Here is a 10579-nt window from a genome sequence, read left to right on the forward strand (position 1 = left end):
GAGAGAGAGAGAGAGAGAGAGCTAGCTAATTCCTTTATAATTTGCCTTCTTGGCACAATTGCTGGGCGTTACTATCTCCCTCTTGGAAAAGCCTGTGCCCTTACCACTGTATTACCTCAGTCTCTTCACTTGCCCTAAACTTCTGTGGCTCGTCCCACATAGCTCTTGCCAACCATTCTTGGCCACTTGCCTGTAGCCTGTAGCTGAGACCACAGGCCCTAGCTCTCCCTGAGATCTTACATGATTGGTACATTCTTCTTCCTCCAAAGCATGGCAGAAAAGATCCTCTCCTTCCCTACATCCTCTTTTTCCTCTTGGGACCAGGAAGTCCTGCCTGTATCTTCCACCTAGCAATTGGCCTCCCTGGCTTTCTTTACTGACGAATTAAGAACCAATTAGGGAACAAGACTTTGTATCAGAATATCCCCCCCCCTTACACCTAATCTTATTGCAACTTGATATACCATGCTATCCCTAGGAGGCCTGCCCTTTTCTAAAGGAAACCAGACAAAAAGTGGATGGGGGGGGAGATATGGGGGAGGGGGAGGAGGAGTGATGAAAGGAGGTGATGGCTGGAGCTGGGGAGGGAAAACTGCAGTTGGGATGTGATATATGGGAGAATAAATTTAAAAGGAAAAAGAAAAGACAAGGCTCCCTAAGGACTTGAAATTTACCAAGAAATCCCAGGCTGGGAGAAGGCAAAGACCGAAGCCTGCTACCAGCTTGAGAGGAAGTTTGTCTTTCAAGAGGAGAGACATCATATATTTCTGATAATTCTTCAGACCGCACTGTGGGAGAGACTAGAGTGGGGACATTGATGATCAGGGAGAGCACAGTGTGACCAGGATTGCTTATCTATGAGTTCCTCTCACTCCAGCCTGAAACCTCAACCTCACATTAGGATCCCTAAGTGGTGAGTGGGTGGGGTTACAAAACGGCTTTGTTTCTTTTCTGGGTGTGGCCCCCTTGAATGCAACTCCATTCAGAGTTTTTCATAATGGTTCGTGTCCTTTATTGGCCTACTGAAGACTGGTGGCCCAGACTAGCTTGTTAGGGCTTCCAAGACTTCAGGGCTTTGTCAGTTTCAGTAACAATGTCTCAGGTGTAATTCCATTCCAGGGCAGAAACTGGAGGGAAGAACAAGGCCTATGGCTATGAAGAGCCCTGCTGCTCTTGTAGGTAAAGATACTACACCTGACTTCTTAACTGTCATTCAATCACACAGAACTTCCCCTCACAGACTTTTCCCCCTTCTATGTTATTCTTCTCTCTGGAGTTCTGTCATAATTTGAAAACAAGTAACAGCAGCTCACCTTAAGCCCTAAAGAAATATTTGTTTTTCATTTTTGTTAAATATCTGGTGCAACATCCTGTAACTAGACCGTTTGGCCAGTGATAGGCTCCAGTATTAGATACTCGTGAAGGATTACTTTAAATTTTTTTAATCTTCTTTTCCTATTTCTGAGAATTTTATGCATGTATATGATGTAGATTCCCATTCCTAAGTCACCTCCCAATTTCATATCCTTGTCATCATTTTGCTGTTCAGTTAGAGTTTCCCATACATACATGGATGTAGGCCATGGGCAACCTATGAGAGGTCATATTCCTGAAGAAAGATGAATCTCCCTTTCCAGACACTATCGATGGTCAAGTGCTTTCAGTTAAGGGTGAAGCCTTGTAAACCCTCTTTCCATCCATTCTGAGATACGATCTGGCTTAATCTTATGCATGGCTTGAACAGGCAGCTGTAGCTGCTTTGACAACTTCATGAGCATGATGGCACAGTCATGTCCAGATGACACTAGTTTTGCTATTTCCATTCTTATCCTCTGGCTTTTATAATCCTTCTTCTTCCTCTTTCTCAGTGTTTCCCGAGCCTTGGGGGACAAGGTGATGTAAATGTCCACTTAGAGCTGAGCACTCTTTGGTCACCTCTCCTTTACACTTAATTAGTTGTGAGTCTCTGTGTTAGATACTGTCCACTGCAATACGATGCTTTGCCACTGAGGAGTGATTACTGCACTGCTCTATGGATATAAAGATAAGTATTTAGATTAGAAGACAGCTTGACGCCATGCTAGCTTAACAAAATAGCAGTAGTAAGTTCCCCTCTAAGCCGAAGGACCTCTCCTGTCATGGGTGATTGGCCAGGTTTACAAGATCAAGTATGAATGTCTGCCCGTGGAATGGCCATACTTGAATCCACACTAAGATGTTGCTTTTGAAAAGATTCATTCTAAAGAACAGAACCAAGAAAGTCCCACCTGAACTGTATTCATCTTGAGTAGAGAAGTGATATTTTGAGATAAGGAACAGCTTCCCATGTCATGTGCCCTGCATGAAGGCCAAGCTTAAGCCAGACTGTCTGTCCCACCCAGGGCCACCCGGAACCAGTTGCCAATGGAGACAGCAACTGACAGTCCACTTGAAAGGCTCCTGGCTCAGGTTTCCCATGAGCAGCTGCTAGCCATTCCAGCATCTGAAATCTTTGAATAGAGCATGTGAGATTATCTGTCCAACTTTCACTGGAAGCCCTGCAGATATAATTGAGGGTATAAACTTACGGTGTGAAGGCTGGAAAGAACAAGACACTGCAGAGACTCATGACAAAAAGACGGGTGGACACCTGTGGTTTCGGTGGCAGAAAGAGGAGCATGTTTTAATAAAGGAAAGGAAGCCCCCTCAAGCTAATATGCATTCAAACAAATATTTATTGGAGGAATTGCTGAGATAATATCTTAGAGAAATGAAGGTCAGGGGCCCTCCAGAGTGTGAGTTGTGTGAGAGCAGAGATGCTTCCCTCCTGCCAGGGCTGGAAAAAATCATTGAGAGTGCAGAGACTACTCACTAGGTATGACGGTGTTAACCAAAGAGTGAAAGTTGTGGGCACACACAAGCACACACAGAAACACACACACACACACACACACTAACATATACCTCACACATCACACACAAACACACACACACATAATACACTCACAAACACACATACTCACATGCACACTCACACATCACACACCATACACCGACACAAAACACTTCTCTCTCTCCCTCTCTCTCTCTCTGTCTCTGTCTCTGTCTCTCTCTCTCTCTCTCTCTCTCTCTCTCTCTCTCCCACACACACACACACACACACACACACAATTTCCTGTAGTGCACTGATGGCCATGTGACTCAGATGGAGAAGAGCTTAAAGGTTAGAAATAGATGGATAGCTGGCATAGTCAAGCTCTCAATTCAATGATTCCATACTCCAGGATACTGAAGGGACTTGCTATTCACTCCACTCTGTTTTTAATACGCAAGGGCAAGGAGCATATTAATTAATTTAAGAGAAGCATTCCATCTAATCATGTGCACAGGTGGACTCAATGTCTTTAAGTTTCAACTGAAATTCTAAAAAAACAAAAAACTCAAATCACTTCTTAGTGTATGTGTATGGCCGTCTTGCTTGTGAGTATGTATGTGCACCCCAGGCATGCTGGAGAGGCGTGAAGAAGGCATCCTCTGCAGCTGGAGTTTCTAACAGTTGTGAGCCACTATGGTATGCTGAGAATCGAACCCTGGTCCTCTGGAAAAGCAGCCAGAGCTCTTAACTACAAAGCCATCTTTTCACGTCAACGTTTTTAACTTCTAAACTTTGTTGAGTGAACAACTATTTTCTTCAGTTGGGTGAGATTGAACTGAAATGGCTAATCAAGCTATTCGTATAAATTAGTATGTAGTATATACTTCTCAAGTTCTGTCTATATTTTCCTGGAGCTAGGGGAAGATTAGCTGCTCTAGAACAACCCAGAGAAATAGTTCCTTGACCTTGCATATTAAAACAGAGTGAAGTGAATAGCAAGTCCCTTGAGTATCCTGAAGAATAAAAACACTGAATTGAGAGCATGACTATGTCAGCTATCCAATTTACTTTATACTAGGGCTCCAATTCTGGGAGGTTACATTTGAACTTAAGATGTTTTTTGTTTTGTTTTTGTTTGTTTGTTTTGTTGTTGTTGTTGTTTTGGGGTGGTTTTTTTTTTTTTTTTGTCTTAAGGAGATTCAAATAATTTCTGTCTGGTACAAAATTTAACTGCAGAATCTAGATTTAGATTTATTCTAGAAAAAAAATGATTTAGGAAGTTACTTGCCAAGTCAGAACCTTACTTCTGATCATAAGGTTAGGCCACTCACAAAAGCAGAGGAGTAAGCGCCTAGTCTAACCTCCGTACCTGCTCTAACCTAGATATTTGATACCAATGGAATTACATAACATTATCCTCCCCTTCTTTCCTCCATTAACTTCCATATCCCCTAGTTTCAAGTTGATGGCCTCTTTTTATTTTGACTATTATTGTTACACACACACATCCATGAGTAGGCATGCATGCTCTCACGCACATAAAAACACACACACACACACACACACACACACACACACACACAGAGAGAGAGAGAGAGAGAGAGAGAGAGAGAGAGAGAGAGAGAGATACACACATACAGCTATGAATGTATATCCACAAATATATAAATACAACCTCCGGAATCCAGCTTTGTGCTCATGTGTATATGATTTCAGGACTGACTGGTCTGCAATAGAAAGCAAAGGTGGAGGCGCATCCGAGGGAGAGGCTCACGTTCCTTCTCCCAGAGGCCATTCGTTGCCTGAGTTCTCTTTCTAGAGTTGTGTGTGAACAAAAATTTCCCTTTCCATCTTAGTGTATCTGTTGATATTGCCATTGTTTCCTGTTTATTCAGTCATTTCTAGGCGGTGCTGGATCACAGAAGCTTTTCTGATATTCTGGCTCTTATAATCTTTCATAAAAAGTTTATTTTTAAGTGTTTTTAAAGGCAGGGTCTCTCTCCATAACCCCGGTTGTGCTGGAACTCACTATGCATGCCAGACTGCCCTTGTACTAAGGAAGATTTTCCTGCCTGCCTCCTAAGTGCTGAAATGTATGCCTCCATATCCAGACCACTTAGAAATAATAAATGAATATTCTTTCTTTAATATCTACACATACTCAGTTCCCTGTCTGCTCTTTACTGTTTTATGAGTCTGTTAACTCTCTTGTGCTTTCTGTATTCCATGAGGTTTTTTTTTTTTTTTAGTTTTAAAAGTTCATTAATTAATTATGCAGGGTGGTCACATATGCCGTGCAAGAGTGTGTAGATCAAAAGACAGCTCTTCTGGAGTTGCTCCCACTTTCTTCCTGTTGATCAAGGGTCTCCCCCTCCCTTGTTTTCATGGCACTGTTGGGTACTCCGGGAGAGCTGGCTTCCTGCTAACTCTCCAGTCCCTGGCACCTGTCTCACTGCAGAGATGCTGGGGTTGCAGCTGCAGGTCATGGCATCTGGAGTTTTACATCTGTTCTGGGGAGTGAACCCAGCTTGTTAGGCCTGCATGGCAAATGCTTCTACCCTCTGAGCCATCTCCCTGGTCCCAAGCTGTGCATTTAATTAAAAACAATATCCTACTCTGATAGTAATTGGAGATCTGTACAATATTAGTAATACTTAAAGCATAGCCAGCATTCTCTACATGTTTATTGAAGTGGGGAGTTAGTGAATTGACTAAAATGTCAAGTATGAATGGAAGATTGGTGAGACTTGTTTTGACCTCTTGACTCCTTCCGTCTAAAATGTTCACTGGTAACTTCAGACCTAATCAATCAATTTCACACTGTCTACCAGATTTTTTTTTTATTCTGCCTTAAACTTTACATCAGGATGAGTGATACTGGAAAAAGTTTTGGCAGTAGGGTACAAGCTGTCTCATTTTAAAATATATAGCTTGGATGCCACAGTTCAACCTGGCCAATATAGTTAAGACACTAATATCTAGGTTTCTGTATTTTCTCTTTTTAATATCTACCACCTGGTTCTTAGTCTGACATTTTCTCTGCTTTAATAAAGTTTCCTTCTCTTTTTCATATTCCCATATCAGAAGGACCCCTACCTTCATTCATGGAAATCCCGACTTCATACACTTGAGAATAAAATTTCTTACCCAGTATCTTTATATTTCTTGAGACAGAAACATTATCAATCCTTCTTTTTGAAATGTATGAGTGATTAAGGATTTCATTCTATTCCAAGGAGTGAGATCCTGAAAACCAAGTTTTCTTATCAATGAAGGAGCTTATGCCATTTTTACTTTGTAAATAGAAGTCTCAGCAAGAACAACTCAGACCCAATTAGTTGGGTGATGGATCTACAAGCAGAAAAACTTGTTTCTACAATTTCTGCATCGATCTTGGCCCGTGGCTCTCATTTTCTGTGCTTATATGAGTGCTCATTTTCCAGTTTTAAGCTTATAGTTCTAGTAGAGTGAGGAGCAAAGGTGAAAGGGCAGCTAAAGGTGCCTCCTCTTAAAGAGCTTCCCAGTATTCTCTCTTGGCATCATCTGGTAACGTGTTCTTAGTTGCAGAGTTTTGTGCACCCCCAGTTTCAGGGCAGAAGAGGAAGCCTAATTCCCCTGAATTAAGCCAGAGTCTCATGTATATGGTAGGTATGCGGAAATGTTCACTCTATGTTTTAGTTCTATTTTGGTACATTTAATTTAGATCCTAATACTTTTCTCAAAGTCTATAATTGTTCAACAAAGAGATAAGTACTTATATACTACTGTTTGAAGTCAAGTCATGCTAGAGCAGCAGAATAGATAATTTGAGGGCTGGCAAACAGCTCTCTCAGATGAATTAGACATATTGGAACTGAAGCCTAACCATGTGGTTCAATGACTGTAACACCTCTTACAAATTTGTCTTAGGTTGAATTCCAAAACAAAGATAAGAGGATATCATTTTCTAAGGCGAGTTCTTTAGCAAAGAGACAGCATTTAAGCCACTTGTTAATATGGCTATAAGTACCAATGTTATGAAGGCAAGTCTCAGAGTGAAATGAAGAAAATACGAGTTTTCAAGGAGCTTTTAGCGATGTTATATTTATAATGCATTTTGGAACACTGAGATAATTTCCTTTCTATCAGTTTTATAACGTCTTAAATGTTATAAAATTATAGTATAACTTCACTTTCAAATGCTCTTACCAAAAAAAGAAAAGAAAACTGGCTGTCTGTGTTAGTTCCTACTATGTAAAAATGTCACTGTTCATTTGATCTTTGAGGCTTCTTCTTCACCTAATATTAGAGAAAGATAAGATGCTTCACTTTAAAAGACTCATGTAGCTTCCAGCAAAATGTCTAAGACTCACCACCTTTAAATGAAGTGGCTGTTTTTGCAAGCTATTGTACATGAGAGTCTTTTCATTTTTACGATAGTTAACTCACTTTTAGGAGCCCCAGGATAAGGAAGGCCACCTTTCTTTTTCATTAATAAAAGAAACAAAACTCTATTGTTGTAATGGTTACTTTTTCTGTCCTTGTGATAAAACACTATGACCAAAGCAACTAAGAAAGAAAGTGCTTATTTTAGCTATAGCTGTGGCTCCAAAAGGATAAGTGTCCATGATTGCAGAGTGGAAGTGGGGCGGCAGCAGCAGACATCAAACATGGTGGCTAGAACAGCAAGCTTCGAGCTTGAACAGTAAGTATGGAGCAGAAAGAACAACTGGAAATGGTGTATATCTTCAAACTCTCAAAGCCTACTTACAGTAATATTCTTCCTCCAAGAAGGCTGTACCTCCTAAGCTTCCCCAAAACGTGTCTACTGAGGATCAAGTGGTCAAAGCGTGACCCTCAAGCCTATGGGATATTCTTTTCAAAGTATCACAATGGTTTATGTCAAGCCTGTGTATTATAAACCAAGGTCAGTGAATGGACTATTAGGTTCTCACAACTAGGATGAATTCATGTGCTAGCTCCTTTTAGTCTACTGCCTTCCCTTGGTCTATGCTTACTCATGTGATTTTGAAATTAAAGCTACCAAATGCATACATTGGATAAAGACTGCACATTCAATATTGTGCTGGTAAAACAGGATATCCAGGGGTAGGGGAATGAAAACAGCTCCATATTTTTCACCCTGCACTGAAGTGCATCAAACAATGTGGAAACCACAAGAGGAAAAACAGGGACTGCACATCAGGATAGAGGCACCAGCTTTTTGTCTAGAGATCCAATAGCACAAGAAATAGACCAGAAAATTGCCAAATTAAACTAATGTTTCTACACAGCGCAGCATAACAAACAGACATCTTACAAAATCAGAGAATCTATGCTAGCTCTACATCAGAAAGTGGTTCAATATCTACGATATATAAAGAACTACAAAAAAAACCCCAACAAACAAACAAACAAACAAACACACAAACACAACACACACACCCCCCAAAAAACCCTCACTTCTAATCAGCAAATAAGATAATGAAAGAGATGGGTCAGTTTAAAAACAACAAATAAACCAGAATAGGACAAAAGGAACAGAAAATAAAGAAACAAAGAAAGAGCACAAGGAATAAATATAAATCCAGACACACACACAAACACACACACACAGAGAAATTCCATAAAAATACAAAACGGAACACCATGTGTCCGCAATAAGACTTGTCAGGTTAAAAAGACAGTGCCCACTTTCCATGTCTGAGACTCCTGGATTCTCGGGTGCCAGGTTGCCTGAGTCGTGAATGCAGTACTGAACCTAGGTTTCACACACACACACTCACACACACACACACACACACACACACACACACACACACACAATGGGGCGGGAGGGGGGGTTGGTAGCAGAGGAGGCTTTGGTGACAGAGGCGGTAGAGGAGGAGGATTGAGGAGGTCAAGGAGGCTTTGGCGGTGGTGGTCGAGGTCGAGGTCAAGGTCGAGGCTGAGGGAGTGGTGACTTCAGGGGATAAGGAGGTGGAGGTGGCCGAGGTGGGAGGCTTCTAATCTGGGGGCAATTGGGGTGGAGGTAGTAGCCAGGGAGGCAAGGGAGGAAACCAGTCAGGGAAGAATGTGGTGGTGGAGCTGCATTGGCATGAAGGTGTCTTTATCTGTTGCAGAAAGGAGGATGCCCTTGCCACAAAGAATCTGGTCCCTGGAGAATCTGTATGGAGAGAAGAGAGTCTCTATTTCAGAAGAAGATGACAAAATCATGTACTGAGCCTGGAACCCCTTCCTCTCCAAGCTGGCAACAGCAATCCTGGGCAGTGTAGACCAGATCCACATCAAGCCTTGGGCAGCACCACTTCTCATGTCTTTGAAATTGTCAGATCAGATGGTCTGGTCTACGCAGTTCAGTTCTCCCACAGCTCTGGCCATGACCTCATCAACTTGGCCAAGAAGAGGACCACCATTATTCCTCTAATTGAAGAAGCTCGGCACTCACACAAATACTGCATGCTTATCGCAATGGTGGATGTCATCTTTGCTGATGTGGCCCAGCCAGAACAAACCAGGATTGTGACCCTGAATGCCCACACCTTCCTGCGGAATGGAGGACACTTTGCGATTTCCATTAAGGCCAACTGTATTGACTCCACAGCCTCAGTAGAAGCTGTGTTTGCATCTAAAGTGAAGAAGATGCAGCAAGAGAACAGGAAGCTCCAGGAGCAGCTGACGCTACAGCCTTATGAACCAGACCACACTGTGGTATGTACAGGCCACCTCCCAAGGCAAAGAACTGAAACTCAGAGCTGTCTGGAGTGAGGAAATGTGTGCTGCTACTGTTGGAGGAGTGGCTTTTGATTTGGGGGGGGGTTGTTTTGGTTTTCTATTAAAAGACTCATTTGTGAAAGAAAGAAAGAGAGAGAGAGAGAGAGAGAGAGAGAGAGAGAGAGAGAGAGAGAGAGAGGAAGGAAGAAGGAAACAAAGTGCCCCATATTATTTTTAAAGTAAGAAGTATAAATGGTCAATAAGCATCTTGAAAAGCCTTCAATGTCTTTAGCCATGGGGGGGGGACCCCAAAAAACACAAAACAAAACAAAACAAAAACAAACTACTTTGTCATTTTGTTTCATTTCCAATCAAAGTGAATATCATTTAAAAAAAAAGATACTAACAATTTTTGGCAAAGATGTGGCAATGAAGAACCATTATTTATTGATGCTGGGAGTATAATCTAGAATTTGTATGGTGGTTTTGTTAAAGAGTTAGAATGGAATTCTTAAGCTATAACACCCCTGAGATGAATCTATGGACTCTATGATCTATCAAAGAGACACACACACACATTAATGCTCAGGGCTGCATTGTACACAGCAAGGAAATAGAACTGTCTAAGGGACCCCCAACTAATCAATACATGGATAACAAAATGTGATGCAGGTAAAGAATACAACGTTATTCCAGTTGTAAAGAAAGATGACAAATTTGCAGATAAGTGAATGAAATTAGAAATAGTTTTCTTAATGGAGGTAATTCAGACTCAGAAAAGCAAGTTACTTATTCTCTGTCATATCCATAGCCTAGTTTATAATGTGTATATTTATATGTGTAAATGAGAGTATCGATTATACTGTGATACTGTGAGAAATGAGCCAACAGAGTGGACATAGAGCCATTTAGGAAAAATCAGTCACAGGCAAAATGAAAAAGGACAGGAACTTTCTCTCTCTCTCTCTCTCTCTCTCTCTCTCTCTCTCTCTCTCTGTGTGTGTGTGTGTAACAGGCTGAGGTAATGTCATT

The 10579-nt window shown here is 41.4% G+C and overlaps 1 pseudogene; it reads left to right on the plus strand.

Moving 5' to 3' along the window:
• The first annotated feature begins 7459 nt into the window (after positions 1–7459).
• Positions 7460–9579, plus strand: LOC110310045 (annotated as a pseudogene).
• Positions 9580–10579: the final 1000 nt, after the last annotated feature.

Source organism: Mus caroli, chromosome 15, assembly GCF_900094665.2.
Source record: "Mus caroli chromosome 15, CAROLI_EIJ_v1.1, whole genome shotgun sequence".
NCBI lineage: Eukaryota > Metazoa > Chordata > Mammalia > Rodentia > Muridae > Mus > Mus caroli.